Source organism: Littorina saxatilis, linkage group LG3 (genome assembly GCF_037325665.1).
Source record: "Littorina saxatilis isolate snail1 linkage group LG3, US_GU_Lsax_2.0, whole genome shotgun sequence".
Lineage (NCBI taxonomy): Eukaryota > Metazoa > Mollusca > Gastropoda > Littorinimorpha > Littorinidae > Littorina > Littorina saxatilis.
The window spans coordinates 5,022,608-5,035,682 of record NC_090247.1 but is presented as its reverse complement, the minus strand read 5'-3'; the positions used below and the strand labels follow the sequence as shown (position 1 = coordinate 5,035,682).

Here is a 13,075-nt window from a genome sequence, read left to right as displayed (position 1 = left end):
ACCACCACCAGCTCTGCATACGTGTTTATGGTGTCCTATACTTTCAAGATGTAATTCTCGGCTCAAAAATTGCCTGGCGCTGGCGAGCCACTACTTGAAGAAATTATGTTGATTTAAGCTGCTTGTTACCGTCTGTTTACATAAGGTAGTGGCTCGTGTCCACTTATAGACTATTGTGGTCAGTGAACTTACTTGTTTAACTATGCGTGTGTGCCATTTCACGCCCGTTTGGTTCTTATGCTCTACTCTTTGGCTTAGTGAATAATGTATGTCCGCTGGTACCGGACACCCCGTCATTTTTACTTTTACAGTTCGCTTCCATGCTGGCAAATGCACACAACAGATGTACACTTACACTGAGTCTGACACGATACAAGCACCATACACTGACCAACAGTACCCAATATTGACGCTGCTATGGTCTGTTGAGACAGTGATATCAAAATCGAGACCGGAGGTTGACAATGGAAATCTACCTAACATATGAAATAGCAATATACATATATGACTAAGTGCCAAAAGGTGCTCACAGAACAGAAGACGACTTTGTTTTACAATAAAAATGTTTCTAAAAACGTGTGTCTGCTGAAAATTGGTGTGTGTGTGGATGAATGTGCGAAGAGATAGTGGACATAATTTCGTGTGTCTGACTTGAACGGTTTTGAAGTTATCTTTGTTTAAAGTCAAAAATAACGCCAAAACCGGCCATCTGAAAAAGGACATCGTGATACCTCGTGTTTTGAATATGCCACAGAAAAATAACAAGAAGCACAAATGAATTGCATTTAGTTTGATTGAATGCCTGAAACATCGCTTTACAGACGAGACCAAACGTCAAATCTAAATCTCGAGAGAATTTTTTTTTTTCGATAACCGAATTTTAAGGTGTCGCACGCAAGATGATTCGTCATCACGGCATACATTTTTCAATCGCAGATATTTACTAAATTTCTTTTTCAAAAACTCTGGAATTGATGTCGACACGTCAAGCGATAACGGTGTATCAAACTGCTGTCTTTCAAGTAATCCAGCAAAGACTGCAGAACTTTTGAACAGCATTTTTGAAAACGATTTGAAAATTTCGTCATATCTTGCGTGCGACAAAATGTTCGGTAATTAACGGTTATTTTCTTTTAAAAACAAAATTTACATGTACAAAGATCTACTTCATTTACGGAACCACGTGACACATTCTGTGTTCAAAATTTGTGAAGAAATCACGAACCACGATTGCGCTATCAAGTGTTGAAATTATGTCGTCAACATCTTTTCAGATCTTGCGTGCGACACCTTCTTGCGTTCAACATAAAATGTCACTACCTTATCGAGTTTAATGGGTAAAACTAACTATTTGTTGTCTTAGTTTAATCTTCTTAATTAAAAGCGTAATAAAACCGAACTTCTAAGATGAATTTTAATTGAGATTAGCGAAAGAGCGGGCACGCAAGTCGACCTTAAAGTAAAAGAATGATAACACGAGCGTTTGTCGTGTTGTCTTGCGTGCAACACATTGTCCAAAAAGGAAAATGTATATTTTTCTCAGACGTTTTTTAAGTTGAAACCTTGAAACTTCACACACATTTGGGGTTTAATCGCCCCCATGCATGGTAAAAGTCTTGTTGACCCTTGTCAGATTTCAAGGTCACGGCTGGGTCACATGTGGTTCAGAAAACGGATGAAACATATTTTTTCAGAGATTTTTGAAGCTAGAACCTTCAAACTTCAAACAACGCTTTTGCTTAATGATTGTTCAACATGGAGAATTCAAGGTTGATCCTTGAGAAATGTGAAGGTCACAGCAGGGTCTCGTGTGGGTAAAAAAAAAAAACATAACCTTTTTCTCAGAGTTTTTCAAAGCAAGAACCTTGAAAGTTCACATCTTTGGGCTTAATAGCCTCCATACACGGTTAAAGTCTTGTTGACCTTTGTCGAATCTCAAGGTCACATGGGCAAATCAAAAACACGAAAATGCATCATTATCTCAGTTGTTTTTAAAGGGAGAGCCTTCAAACATCACACAACTCTCAACTCCGACTTAAAGAAGTTAAGGTAGATCCTTGTCACATGTCAAGGTCACAGAAAGGTCTCGTACGGGTAAAGCAAACAAAACAAACAGATAATATTCATTTTTTCAGCTTTGTTGTTAGCTAGAATAGAGGCACATGCCACCATTCCATTCAACATGACTCATAGAAATGTATGATGTATGACGTAATTGCATTGTGTGTAATGACGCGGCTGCATCTGTAGTTATTCCAGCCTTTGAAGAAATGGCGTTTTTCCTTGCTTGGACACATTTTTCCTTTTCTTGGATGTTTCCGGAGTTTGGGTGAGTTTGGTGTATATGGTTGAACACAATTTAAAATTTGCATAAAAGTGTATTAAAATAAACAGTGGTAGCCAGTCTCATCTGTTGTGTCGACAATTTAATCTCTTTTGTGTGACCTCAACTTGACCCCTCTGAATGCTCTCAATCATGGAAATTGACCACACTTTGATTATAACCAAACAACATCAAAACTTTGGAATGTGTGAAGTTTCAAAGGTGTTGCTTAAAAGGCGTTCGTGAAAATGACAATTGTATGTGTCTGACTTCAATGCGACCCCGCTGCGACCTTGACGTTTGATTTTATCAACCAGACTTTCATCATGTGTGAATGACTTCAAACACTATAAAACTAGTTGAAGAAATTGACAATTTTTCAAAGTTTAAGCCAGATGGCACTGCTGTGACCTTGAAATTTGACAAACATTAACCAGGCGGTCACCTTTTTTAGAAAATATCCTTAAAGGATCTTTAACCTCACTGTGACCTTGGAATTTGATGAGGTTTAATTTAACTTGCGTAGTGTGCCAAGTTTCAAGGCCCTAGCTTCAAAAACATATGAGAAAACCTCATTGAAAAATGTATATGTTTGACCTCAACGCGACCCTGCTGTGACCTTGACTTTTTCAACCAGACTTTAATCGTGTGTGAACATTATACACTAGAACTGTGTGTATTTTCAAAGCTCGTGCTATAAACGCGCTGAATAAATTGAAAATATTCCACATTTGGACCAGATGTGACCCCGCTGTGACCTTGAACTTTGACAAAGATTAACAAGCAGGTCACTTTTAATGAGGTTTTATAAAAATGCTGAAAGTATGTGAAGTGTGTAAAGTCTAACTGATCTAGTATTAAAACATGTAAGACGTGACAACGACAATTTTCCAGTTTGCAAAGGAAATTTAACCTCGCTGTGACCTTGAAATTCAATGTTGTTTAATGTGATGTGCACCATACCTGGAGGTCATTATACTTTGGTTGTGTGCCAAGTTTCAAAGCCCTAGCTTTAAAAACGTGCGAGATAACCTTAATGCTATGACTCAGTGCCGTTTTGAATGATATAACGAACAAAATTATCGTTATTTGTAAAATCATTTGGGTAAATTTATCTTTTCTTTTCGTAATTGGGTTCCAGCATCTGTTGTCTTAACAAAAATCACAATATCAGTCGTGTTTGTCAACTTTTATTTTTTAGCCCCTTTGTCCGCTTTTCGTGCGCACCTTTTGGCACTTAGTCATATATATATGCATATCTGTATCTATAAATATATAGAGATAGGTGAGAGTGTATTTTTCGCGTGGCTATAAATTGATTCGACCTTTTCACTTTGACAGTAAGAACAACTTACGGGTGCAAGGGAAGCGTTGTGGACAGCGCAGTGGACAGCGCAGTGACATTCTAAAAATAGTAATAGTAACTTACAACTGAACGGGAAAGCCACACGAAGGAAGGGAGATAAACGCCAAACACTGGAGAAGATAAGGAAGAGTTACTTATAATGGTGAAATGAACACAAAAACCAAAATCAGTTCAGCGCTGCGCGCTGAGAGCACGTGTTGAAATATCTCATCGATGATATTGTGTCCGGGGTGTAGCTGAATACGGTGTCCAAATTTGAAAAAGATCCACCGAGAACTTTGGCGTTGTGATGTGGTGTAGCGGCTATGGTGTGTCGGTATGGGGGCCCGGGTAGCTGAGGTGGAACCAAAATAGCTGAGGTGGAACCAAAATCGGTTCAGCGCTGCGCGCTGAGAGCACGTGTTGAAATATCTCATCGATGAGGTTGTGTCCGGGGTCTCTCTGAATAAGCCCACCAAATTTGAAGCAGATCCATCGAGAACTTTGGCCGTGCATGGCGAATACACAAATACACAAACACACAGACACACAGACACACAGACACAAGTCGTATATATATATAGAAAATCAAGGAAAGGAAAAGCCAAACAAAGAATGTCAAGTGGCAGCCCAAATTTTCGACCTGTTGCCAGGCCTTCCTCAGGGGCGTGTAATTCTGCGAGACGCCAATTCATGCATCAATTACTAAGCAACACAATACCATGGTTATTTCAGTTACGAATCACAAAGCAAATATTTCAAAGATAAAATTTACATTCAAGCTTAGATCTACTTTCGTTTTGATTGTAATCAAAACAAATGTACACGTGCGAATTAGTGCTTTTTACATTTAGTCAAGTTATGTTTGTATTTTGATTTGTTCTTTATGTGTATGTATTGATAATGATATACATGCGAATGATTGGGACAATTCCTCCCCACATTTGTTTTCTCCCTTTTGTTATTAGTTGTTTTGGATGTTTATATGCAATGCATTATTGCAACTATGCTGCAATTTCCAAACTATATTGTTTTTCCCATTTTTGAATGTGTATACAAAACCATAACCCTTTTCTTATTACTATTTACATTATGTACGTCTGTAAGTAACAATAACCTTGTCAATTTTACTATCCATATTATGTGCGTCTGTATTAAGTGTTTGTATAAGGGACAGGTTGTAAGATTAGGCTTTGCCTAAAACCTCTATCCTTTGGTAATAAAGTTCAGTTTCAGTTTCAGTTTCAGTTTCTCTCTCTCTCTCTCTCTCTCTCTCTCTCTCTCTCTCTCTCTCTCTCTCTCTCTCTCTCTCTCTCTCTCTCTCTCTCTCACACACACACACACACACACACACACACACACACACACACACACACACACACACACACATTGCTGATTGCATGGTCTAAACGAAAGCTGCATGTAATAGAGTGTTTACGGATCAGAATTGAGTCCACTCGGCACCAAAGTTTTTAATTTTGCAATCCAGAAAGACTCTCTTTTCCACCTCTCATCCCGGGTCGTACAAAAGACTCTTTCGATCACAGTGCACTCCATATCACCGAGAGAATGATCGGGCTGGTTGAAGTGCACTGTGAGAAGAGTACCCGTGTTCTTCCCAATGTGTGAGCGGTGGAGATAGAACCTTTCTCTGAGACTGTTTTGAGTCTGCCCCACGTACTGGGCACTGGCAATTTTTACACGAAATGAGATAGATGATGTTTTTGGTGTCACAGGAGAAGTGTTCTCCAAGAGTGAAAGTTTCACCTGTTTTAGGTTTACATGAATTGAATGTGGTGGACTCAATCAAGTGTTTTATATATAATATATCCCATGACCTCCCTTCTTTGTCTCTGTAAATGTACTCTAGGTATATTTCTTGTATTTCCATTGTTCTCTTGTTACATCAATGATGTAACTATTGCACTCTTATAACACATAAAATAGAGGATAAATAAGGGTGCACGAAATACATCATAGCTGGCTCTACTTTCTGTCCTCCTTGACATTCCAAAATGCACATGTACCTATAGACCGGATGTGCAAGGGGTTACCACGCTTTTGAGAACTTGCGCGAGAGTCGATAGCTGAGTTTTAGTCTCGACTTGCCGAGACTATCATCATAGCGGATTTCATGACGTCTGTCGTCCATCGCGTCATATTATGGGGACGTAATCTGTTGTGTTTCCTTGTATTCGCTGTTCTATTTCTCTCTTGTGATCAACATGACAAGCCGTATGTGTTTGAGTGTGTGTGCTCGTGCTTTCAACTAAAACAAAAGTCAAACTAGCAATCGTTCCTCCGAAAACGGCGTATGGCTGCCTAAATGGCGGGGTAAAAAAACGGTCATACACGTAAAATTCCACTCGTGCAAAAAACACGAGTGTACGTGGGAGTTTGAGCCCACGAACGCAGAAGAAGAACTAGCAATCGTTAAAAACCCAGTCCGTCCGACCAGCACTGCTATGTTCAGACTCTGCTCATGAATGTGAAGTTACAGCGTGCCCGGTACACACGCCCTTATCGGTACATCATCGACTACGATTGTTCACTGGACAAGCTGTTCAATGCGTTTTGCGAGTATTTCCAGCTCTTCTGTGGTGCAGTAGGCCCTATAGACGTTGAAGGTGTCCACGATCTCAGGAGATGCGTGTGTAACCACTAGGTATTCAGTCAAATCCGTGCAAGAGGCTTTCAACTGACGGGGACAACCAAGCCACCATTATGCACCGACTTGACATAGATCAACAGACGTGCCTTTAGATTAATGTATGTGCAGAGGTGCCTCATCTGAACAGACAACTAAAGCTTGATGTTTCCGTCACACTTTGTCTTTTAGATCTTCATGGGATATACAGGTTACAACACTCGTGCTTTTTTATATGGCTTGTATTTCAGTCAAGACCCAGCGGATGAATATCAAGGGACTCATGAGCCTCTGGCGAGTGAGTCCCTTTGATATTCCCGCTGGATCTTGACTGAAATACAAGCCATATAAACCCCCACTCGTGTTGTAACCTCTCTCTCTCTCTCTCTCTCTCTCTCTCTCTCTCTCTCTCTCTCTCTCTCTCTCTCTCTCTCTCTCTCTCTCTCTCTCTCTCATTCCAGTCACCATTCCATAAATTATTTATCAAAAACTCTACAAGAAAGCATTGATGCACTCCTGAATTGGTCAGAGTTAAACCATATATATATATATACATCATCGAAAAGCTTCGGCGTGTTCAGAATCATGCCGCCCGCCTCATCTTTCGCTCTTCCAAGCACGACCACATCACCCCTCTTCTTCAAATCCTACACTGGCTGCCTGTTCAACAGAGGATTCAGTTCAAGATCTCCACACTCTGCCTTAGAAACTTTGATCTATCGTCCCCTAGAGCTCTTTCTGACCTTCTTGATGTCTACTCCCCCTCTCGCTCCCTAAGATCCTCCGCAGACACCCGCCTTTTTAGGATACCATCAGCACGCACCAAAACATATGGCCAGCGCACCTTCTCTTACCAGGCCCCATCCATCTGGAACCAACTCCCGCACTCACTCAGGCACTCCACATCTACGCAATCATTCAAAACCTCACTCAAAACACCCCTCTTCCCTCACTAGTCTGTTAATGACCACCCATCCCCATTTCTCTCTCCTTCTTCTTCCCTTTCCAGCTCAATTCTTCTTCTCTCAACTAACTTTATGTATCCAATAATTTATTTATTTATTTATGACTGTTTTTCCGTCTTCAGAATGCATGTGCCTGTAGTTGGTATGAGTGAGTGCGTCGCGTTCTCGCTGTGCGTCTGTCTGCGAGTGTATGAGTCCGAGTGTCTTGGTCCTTGTCGATTTGTGTTTCGTATAATGTTCACTATTTTGACTTAAGGACAACATAACCCTCTAAACGGGAAATCTACTTTTGACTCAAGTTATCCAGATTAGGACAAACTAGTATGAAATCTCCAAGGCCTGTAAAAGTTACTCCAGGTTTCGCAAAAGAAAAAGGATTAAAAACGGTTCTTACTTGGCAGAGACGGTTTAGGAGTCCCAGTTTGCACTATGTTGGCGTCGTCGTTTTTCCACATGACAATTTCTGAACGCAAGTGTATTGATTTTGTTTCTGAGTCATCGAACCTCTCCAATTGCTTTACGCGCTGGCACCGTCCCAGGGACTTTATATACTAACCAATTGTTAATGTGTTGTAACCATGCACAACTCCATGACTAGAACGAAGAAACACTGCGATAAAATAAAGGTTTTTTAAGGTATTTTTTAATCTACTTGCTTTGAACGAATTGGCAACTGACAACTCCGTCGGAGGGGTTTCTCTAACGTTTTCATTTATTTCATGTCAGATTCGGCCAAATTGTTGCAGCATAACGTTTCACAATAAATGTGTACGTGTGTAACTAGGCCAGGTTGGTGTGGATTGTTGTGGGTTGGGGGTGATGATCGAGTTCTGAATAAGAATACAAGTTTACTTTCCTTTTTTATATTGTCTCTGTAGGTTGCCACTTCACAGAACACTCATTTCGACATTGTTTGGTTTCATAATTCTTCGAAAATAAAAAAACGTTTATCTCTAACCGTAATCAACGCTTACAAAACCATGTTTCATGTTCATGAGGCAAGCGTAATCTAGACAGTATTTGATGGTTATTCTATTCACTTTGAATCAAATGCATGATTACAATTGAATACTTTCACATCATTTGTTATGGTCTCATCTCGTGTTGCTTTAAACGCAAATCACGCTTGCAGCGAAGAAGAAAATGCACAAAACCACCCATAGATCGTTTTCTTTGTTTAAGGTTTCAATTTCATGTTGTGTTTGGAAAAAAGGCACACACGTCCTTACCTCCTCCACGTCAAGTTGTACGCTGCCTCGAAGCTCAGTCTTACGGCGTAAGAAACTGTGGACTGTACTGCCTCTGGCAGATATATGTTGCCATCCTTCCTTTCTAAGTATTCAGCTGTCAACAATCTGGAACGCTTCCTGGTACCTTCGGCTGCATGCAGAGCTGAATAGAAGTGCTACAACTTTAGCTTCTGCGTAAGGCAACCTCCACAAACTGTTGTGCCGGGTTGCTTAGGAACACAACAAACAACGCTTATCCCATGACCTGCCTCTTTGTCTCTGTTTAATAGCTGTAGAGGGAATTATTCTGGATAATCCATCACAACCATATGGATTATCCATCACAACCGAGTCTCGATCTCACATGGCATTGGTCATTGTCTTTGATTTCAGAGTACATTTGAATAATTTAGAGGTCATCTGCATATTTATCGTTAACTCGGGGACTATTTTTTTTTCAGCAAAACGATTGAGATATATTCTGCGGTATAAAAGTCGAACTAACGTTTGGCTAACGATCTACAAACATTATCATTGAAGAAATAAAGAAAAAACCAAAGAATGTACATAATCTGTTTGGGTGAAGAGAGCTGAGTGAAGATTATGAGTTGTCCGACGCGGTGAGACTGAGAGAGAGACAGAGAGCACGAGAGAGAGCAACAGAGACACACAGTGATTCAAGGCGCACAACTCTAGTACAGTTGTAACGAGGTACGCTTCATGGGCAACCGCTTAGATCAATCCCGAGAACATCCTGATTCAAAATCTTGAGCTACAAAATAAAACTTACACTAAAACAGTATGCTTATAGTTTTGTTCATTTGTTATCGCTTTTAGAGCATTGATTGCTAAATATGGTTCAATAGAACAAGGCTGTCTCATCAGTCGTCTGCTACAGATCTGTCGTCTGCTGCAGGAACTGTCGTTTGCTGCATGATCTGTCGCTTGCTACTAGTATCTTCGGCTCAAGTTGACCAGCATGGAAATTGCCATTTTCAAAGTTGGTGATACTGTTAGAATAAAAGGTGGCGAAGAAGGTCGGATCTTAGACATACAGAGACCAGTAGGTTACAAGCGTTGCCGCATAAAAACAACTCGACAATGGTGCGCCGTTTTCCCTCAGACAGATACCTAATGGTCTAAGACAACGACAGACATCAAAGTTAGGCTCACCTAAATCAGTAAGTGACGATTGAAGAAGTAGGTAATCCAAATTTGAACACTGAAGCACAATGGCTCGAATAAGCACTAACTCAGCAATCATCTTCATCGCTTGTAAAATCACACACGCGGTCAAGATTTCGAATCCTGAACTCAGGTCAAAAAAAGAGTTACTTCCCTTCGGGTATCATTCTCTCCCGTCGATAACTGTGAAGCGAAGATTATCAGAATGCGGTCTTTCGCAGTTTTGACGAATGTCAGCTCGGGAAACCGACTGAAACCGGCCGGTAACTGCACAGTATCAAATGCATTCAACGGCACAATCCTGGAAACAAAACGACAAAAGGGGGCTCGTTTCGCACATGAATATCATGACAGGATTTTCGGTGGTAGAAGGTTTAATGCACGATATTCAGAACTCGGAGTGTGTAACCTATATATTATGTATGCCTAGTTTTTTCCTTCTTTGAGCAACAAAAAACTATTTGTTTAGGCGGATAGCCAACTTAAAAATAGGGCATGTTTGGGTGCGTTAAATCTTAATAGATAAAATAAATTATTACGAAACTCAATCGATACATTCATGTTCTTTGTAATTTACACCAAAAGATGACATTTTACACAGACCTCGATAAACGGAGGAACACTCACTGTCTCGATCTGTATAAAATGTCATATTTTGGAATACAAAAAAAAACACACACACACACACACAAATAACGAACACTTCTTGTTTTGACATTCCCAGCCTTTGCACAGGCACCAGGAATGCTATGTTTGCCAACTTCCCGCACGTGTTGAACCCATATCATCTGTCTGTGGGAGGGATTGATAAGACTATTACCAAGGTGGACATTCCAGACAAGCATATATGCAGGTAAAGGGGCAAATTAGAAACCAGACCGGGACAACAAACAAAGATAAAACGCAACACGGTCCATACGCAAACATATACAGCACGCATGCACACGTTCAGAATTACAGACAAATAAGCCTATTTGCAATGCTTGACAAGTGAATCTGCCGGTAATAGCGTTAGTTATAATTATTGTTTGTATAAGCATGAGTTTTGTTTTGAAAAGTATTTGATGTGAGAGAACAAATGCTAAAATGTAGGTTAAGTAACCTTATTAAGTTACCTATTCACCAAGAACGTTTCTTGGATATCCCGAGGGGTGAAAGAGTATGTCAATTGTGTGGAAGTGGTGAGATAGGAGATGAATTTCACTTTGTTGTATAATTGTCAATATGTTAGCATCGTTCAGGAACGGGAAAAAAAAATTGGTAATTATTTTCTGCATCATGCAAATGTAGCGCTTGCACTTTACAGGTAAGCGTGCTTTTCTCTATTCTTTTTAACTTTCTGAGCTTCTTTTTAATCCAGACATAACATGTCTATATGTTAGGATCGTTCAGGAATCAGGAAATGATAAGAATAAGGTGTAATTATTTTGGGATCGATTACTAAAATCTTAATGTTGATTAGAATTTTCCGATATTTAATTACCAAACCATTAATTAATTATTAGGCTACTAAGCTGAAATATTGCATTCCCATAGTCCAGGCAATTTGATCGACAAATGAGGGCGTGATAGTGCCGCTTCAACTTTCACTAAAAGCCGGATATGACGTCATCGAAGACATTAATTGAACAAAATGACAAAAATGATCTGGGGATATCATCTGGAAGAATGTTTATCTAAAGTTCCATGAAGATCGGTGCAGTAGTTTCCTTGGAAAAGATCTACACACACACACACACACACACACACACACACACACACACACACATACACCACGACCCTCGTCTCGATTCCCGCTCTATGTTAAAACCTTAAATCAAAACTTGACTAAATGTAAAACCTGAATGTGACTGACTGACTATTTTGGGTTTAACGTCCGCTTAGACCAGTTGGCCTATAATGGGACAGGTATTGGTAATACGCTGAAATATGGTGTGATACTTTGACTCGAACAAGCCCGCTGTGGCTGTCTTCTTCGACAAGCCAGCATTGGGTTTGTCTCGTCAAAGTATCGAAATGCGATCATGATAATCAGACAACGAGAGATGATGCACGTGTCTTCGTTTTCAGGATCAGGATCAGGATCGATACATTGCAGGAACTTTTTTAGATTATCATCGCAACGGAAACGAGAGAGCGCAGCCCAAAATTTTAACAATTTTGATATAAGGAATTATTGGATCCTAGCCTATCCTTCTATTTCTAATGAGGTCAGTTAGTGGGGTTAGGGGGGCGGTTGAAGAACAGACAGCATCCGAGTGACACCCCCAGCCTTCCCCCACACACAGATTCCCCCACCCCCTAAATCCTATCCCTAACCGAATTTAAGAACCCACGTTGATAGCGACCAACTGGCAACCTGAATGTGGGGTAAATGCAGAGCACAGTTTTGACAAGGGAGAGTATCGCTGGAAATCGTGTTAGTTTGCAAAATAACACAGTTCTCTCTCTCTCTCTCTCTCTCTCTCTCTCTCTCTCTCTCTCTCTCTCTCTCTCTCTCTCTCTCTCTCTCTCTCTCTCTCTCTCTCTCTCTCTCTCTCTCTCTCTCTCTCTCTCTTCCCAAATGTAAAGATCTCTCAGACCCAAGTAATTTTAGACCCATTTCTTTGCTGCCTGTTTTGTCAAAACCATTAGAACGGCATGTGCACAAGCATCTTCTTGCTTACATGGAAGAACAAAATTTGTTCCATCAGTGTCAATCCGGTGTTCCGTCCAAGCATTATTGCCACACAGCTCTTATGTCTCTCTGTGAAGCTTGGCTGTCAGCAATGAACAAGTCTGAAGTTACAGGAGCATTGTTTTTGGATTTTAAGAAAGCATTTGACTTAGTCGATCATTCCATATTGTTGAAAAAATTACACTATTATTTGAGAAACGATTCGGTCTGTGACTTCTTTAAATCGTATCTTGCTGACCGGACACAGTATGTCACTCTACAATGCCAGAATTCGTCTACTGCACTAGTAAAACATGGCGTCCCTCAAGGGTCTGTATTAGGACCTATTCTCTTTTGTATTTACGTTAATGATTTGCCTTTACATGTATCGGATGATAAAGTCAAATGCGAGTTTTTTGCAGACGATTCGTCTATTCATACCAGTAACACCTCGTTGGAATCAGTAAATTCTTCCCTGAAGAACACTTTGGACGAAGTTGCGAAATGGTGCACATCAAATGCCATGATACTGCACCCAGAAAAAACTAAAAGCATTGTTATTACCACAAGACAAAAGCATCAGATAAGTCCTCTTAAATTACAACTGTCCTTAGGTACAACTCAAATACAGCAAGTTAAAGAACATCGCATACTTGGTGTAACTGTCGATGAAGAAATGAAATGGCAAACACACATAAGCAACCTCTGCAAAGTGTTATCAAGGA

General features: G+C 40.3%; 1 long non-coding RNA gene across 1 annotated transcript in view; it reads right to left on the bottom strand.

The window, feature by feature from the left end:
* Positions 1–6,089: 6,089 nt before the first annotated feature.
* Positions 6,090–13,075, bottom strand: part of LOC138961467 (uncharacterized) — a 394,970-nt gene continuing 387,984 nt past the window's right edge. Inside the window, exon 3 of the long non-coding RNA XR_011454191.1 lies at positions 6,090–6,144. This is a non-coding gene — a long non-coding RNA (uncharacterized lncRNA). The remainder of the gene's footprint in view (positions 6,145–13,075) is intronic.